Genomic DNA, 4,941 nt, shown 5'->3' with positions numbered 1-4,941 from the left:
TTAGTGATGGAAGCCAAAATGTATTGTCATTTGGCACTGAAACCAAGAATTTTATATATTACAGGTTGATAGCAAATTACTTCAACAGCGAAAACGGCTTGTTTTTACCAGGGATTAAACCCAGGACCTTCTGCGTGTGAAGCAGACGTGATGACTACTACACTTTGAAACCTGTGAAGTCCTACAAAGTAATGGCAATTAGAGACGAGTTTTGACCACCAGGGGAAAAAAAAAATAATTCGTAGTTCTGTTGGTGATGGAAGCCAAAACATCCCGTCATTCGGCAAAAAAGCCAAGAACTTCATATATTGTAATTGGATAGGGTATTATTTCAACACCAAGAACAGATTAGTTTCACTGGGGATTGAACCCAGGACCTTCTGCGTGTTAAGCAGACGTGATGACCACTACACTATGAAACCTGTGAAAGCCTGCAAAGTAATGGCAATTAGAGACGAGTTTTGACCGCCAGGGGAAAAAAAATAATAATTCGTAGTTCTGTTGGTGATGGAAGCCAAAAGATCCTGTTATTCGGCAACAAAGCCAAGAACTATATATATTGCAGGTTGATATGGTATTATTTCAACACCAAGAACACATGGGTTTCACTGGGGATTTAACTCAGGTCCTTCTGCGTGTAAAGCAGACGTGATGACCACTACACTATGAAGCCTGATGAAAAGTTGCTGTGTATTGGCTAGCAGAGCAGAATTGTGACTAACGGGGCCTTTTTATTGCTGAAGGAAAGTATTTTTGGTAATGAAACATTTACAATTTTTATTACATATTTTACCAGTTTTATTCCTACAAAGGGATATTGCTTAAATTGAAGTTTACATCGAATGGGATTATGTTTTCTGCTAAAATGGACAATAAAAAAGAAACCCAAAATCGTAGTTCTCTTTGTGATGGAAGCCTAAATGTATTGTCATTTGGCACTGAAACCAAGAATTTTATATATTACAGTTTGATAGCAAATTACTTCAACAGCGAAAACGGCTTGTTTTTACTAGGGATTAAACCCAGGACCTTCTGCGTGTGAAGCAGACGTGATGACAACTACACTTTGACACCTGTGAAATCCTGCAAAGTAATGGCAATTAGAGACGAGTTTTGATAACCAGGGGAAAAAAAAAATAATTCGTAGCTCTATTCGTGATGGAAGCCAAAACATCCCTTCATTCGGCAACAAAACCAAGAACTTCATATATTGTAGTTGGATAGGGTATTATTTCAACACAAAGAATAGATTGGTTTCACTGGGGATTGAACCCAGGACCTTCTGCGTGTTAAGCAGATGTGATGCCCACTACACTATGAAACCTGATGGAAAGTTACTGTGTATTGGCAAGCAGAGCAGAATTGTGACTGACGGGGCCTTTTATTGCTGAAGGAAAGTGTTTTTGGTAAAGAAACATTTACAATTTTTATTACATATTTTACCAGTTTTATTCCTACAAAGGGGTATTGCTTAACTTGAAGTTTACATTGAACGTGTTCCTTTTTTCTACACAGTTTAGTCGTTTGCTTTTGTATTTATGGGAACTATATATTTTGAAACAAACAGGATTTTTATAATATGGGATTATAATTTCTGCTAAAATGGACAATAAAAAAGAAACCCAAAATCGTAGTTCTCTTTGCGATGGAAGCCAAAATGTATTGTCATTTGGCACTGAAACCAAGAATTTTATATATTACAGGTTGATAGCAAATTACTTCAACAGCGAAAACGGCTTGTTTTTACTAGGGATTAAACCCAGGACTTTCTGCATGTGAAGCAGATGTGATGAGTACTACACTTTGAAACCTGTGAAATCCTGCAAAGTAAAGACAATTAGAGACGAGTTTTGACCGCCAGGGGAAAAAAAATAATAATTCGTAGTTCTGTTTATGATGGAAGCTAAAACATCCCATCATTCGGCAACAAAGCCAAGAACTTCATATATTGTAGATTGATAAAGTATTATTTCAACACCAAGAACAGATTGGTTTTACTGGGGATTGAACCCAGGACCTTCTGCATGTTAAGCAGACGTGATGACCACTACACTATGAAACCTTACGGAAAGGTACTATGTATTGGTAAGCAGAGCAGAATTGTGACTGACGGGGCATTTTTATTGCTGAAGGAAAGTAATTTTGGTTAAATAGTTACATAGTTACATAGTTACTTAGGTTGAAAAAAGACCTAGGTCCATCTAGTTCAACCTTCCTCCACCAGTTCTACATTTAGTCACTAAGTCATTTATAACCAACAATGTTTTGTGTACTGAGGAAATCATCCAGCCCTTTTTTAAAAGCTGTTACAGTATCTGCCATTACTACCTCTTGTGGTAGGGCATTCCACAGTCTGACTGCTCTAACTGTAAAGAACCCTTTCCTATTTAGCTGTTGGAATCGCTTTTCTTCCACTCGCAGTGAGTGCCCCCTGGTCCTTAGTACTGTCTTTGGAAGAAATAAGTCATGTGCCAGTCCTTTATATTGACCACACATGTATTTATACATATAAATGAGATCTCCTCTGAGACGTCTTTTTTCTAAGCTAAACATATCTAACTTTTTCAACCTGTCATCATATGGGAGGCCTTCCATTCCTTGTAATAGTCTAGTTGCCCGCCTTTGAACTGACTCTAACTTCTGAATGTCCTTTTTAAAATGTGGAGCCCAAAACTGGATCCTGTATTCCAGATGTGGCCTTACAAGTGATTTATAGAGGGGTAACAATACGTTGGGATCACGGAATCTAATCTCTCTTTTTATACACCCTAAAATATTGTTTGCTTTAGCAGCTGCTGCTTGACATTGAGTGCTGCTGCTCAGCTTATTTGTAATGAGAATGCCCAAGTCCTTCTCCTGTTCTGTAGTCCCGAGTTTACTTCCATTTAATATATTCGCAGCTATAGGATCACTCCGTCCTAGGTGCATTACTTTACATTTATCAACATTAAATCTCATTTGCCAAGTATCTGCCCATTCTGACATCTTATCCAGATCTTTTTGTAATATTGTACTATCCAGGTCAGTTTTTAATATCCTACATAGTTTGGTGTCATCGGCAAAGACTGACACTGTACTATCAATCCCATCCACAAGGTCATTAATAAAGAGATTAAAAAGAATCGGTCCAAGCACAGATCTCTGCGGCACCCCACTGCTGACTATAGCCCATTTAGAGAATGTACCATTTATGACTACTCTTTGTTTCCTATCTTTTAGCCAATTCCTTACCCAGTTGCATATTGTGTCCCCTAGTCCTTGCTTCTGGAACTTTAGTATAAGGCTATTATATGGTACAGTATCAAATGCCTTTGCAAAGTCCAAATAAATCACATCAACTGCATTACCAATATCCAGGTTTGAACTTACCCCCTCATAGAACCCCAACAGGTTGGTTAGACACGACTTATCTTTCATGAATCCATGCTGTTTGTCAGTTATCATATTATTTTCTGCAATATATTTTTGCATGTCATCCCTTAAAATGCCCTCAAAAACTTTGCATACTACTGATGTCAGGCTTACCTCTTACCTTTCCTAAATATCGGTACCACATCAGCAATCCTCCAATCCTGAGGCACCAACCCTGTTACAAGTGAGTCTAAAAAGATGAGATACAGTGGTCTGTCGATTACGGAGCTCAATTCCCTCAATATTCGTGGATGAATGCCATCTGGCCCTGGGGATTTGTCAATGTTTAATTTACTCAGACGTAGGCGTACTTCATCTTGTGTTAAATTAATTATATCGGGTGGTGAACTTTGATTTTTCACTTGTTGAATGATCCCTGGTACAGTCAGTTCCTTGGTGAATACAGATGAGAAATGCCTATTTAATATCTCAGTCTTTTGTTTGTCCTCTATAACTAACTTGTTATTATATTTTAAGGGGCCGATACTATCCTTTGTTTTCCTTTTGGCATTAATGTATTTATAAAAGATTTTGGGATTTATTTTAATGTCATTGGCGATTTTTGTTTCAGTAGCTTATTTTGCTTGTTTGATTTCTTTTTTACATTTCCTATTGATATCTTTATACTTCTGAAATGCTATTTCTGTATTCTCAGCCTTTAAGATTTTAAATGCCCTTTGTTTTTGTTTTATTATACTTTGTACAGTCTTTATTATCCATAGTGGTTTCTTTTTATTCCTGGACATTTTATTACCAGAGGGTATACGTTTTTTACAGGACTCTAGTAGTATATCCTTAAACTTACCCCATTTATGTTCGGTATCCCCAGTTATTATGACTTTGTCCCAATCTACATTTAAGCTCTTCCCTTAATTTGTTGAAATCAGCTTTCCTAAAATTCCAGGTTTTAGCATCCCCCTTTGAAATGTTCTATTGAATATTATGTTGAAGCTTACCATATTATGATCACTGGTGCCCAAGTGCTCCCGGACCTGTAGATCTGAAATTGTATCCGGTCTATTTGACAGGACTAGATCTAGCAAATTATCTCCCCTGGTCGGTTCACCTACCATCTGAGAGAGGAAATTGTCTTGAATAGTAGATAAGAACTTACAGATTTTAGCAGAACCAGAAGATTCTATGTCCCACTGTATGTCTGGATAGTTGAAATCCCCCATAATAAGAACTCGATTATTATTATTAGCTGCCTTTTCAATTTGTTCCAGCATTTCACCCTCTATTTGTTGAGGTATGTTAGGAGGCTTTTAGCAAACTCCAATTAGTATTTTTCCATTATTCCCCTTCCCATGTACATTTACCCATACTGACTCTACATTGTTGCTGTTCCCCTCAATGTCATCATATAACACAGGTTTTAGGTACATATTTTACCAGTTTTATTCCTACAAAGGGATTTTTCTTGAATTGAAGTTTACATTGAATGTGTTACTTTTTTCTACATAGTTTAGTCATTTGCTTTTGTATTTATGGGAACTATATATTTTGAAACAAACAGGATTTTTATAATAT

General features: G+C 36.9%; 1 non-coding gene across 1 annotated transcript; it reads right to left on the bottom strand.

Moving 5' to 3' along the window:
- Window positions 1–349: 349 nt before the first annotated feature.
- Window positions 350–422, bottom strand: TRNAV-AAC (transfer RNA valine (anticodon AAC)). Its single transcript has one exon. It is a non-coding gene; the product is annotated as a tRNA-Val (tRNA).
- Window positions 423–4,941: the final 4,519 nt, after the last annotated feature.

This window comes from Anomaloglossus baeobatrachus, chromosome 2 (assembly GCF_048569485.1).
Source record: "Anomaloglossus baeobatrachus isolate aAnoBae1 chromosome 2, aAnoBae1.hap1, whole genome shotgun sequence".
NCBI lineage: Eukaryota > Metazoa > Chordata > Amphibia > Anura > Aromobatidae > Anomaloglossus > Anomaloglossus baeobatrachus.
This window is presented reverse-complemented; position numbering and strand designations above follow the sequence as displayed.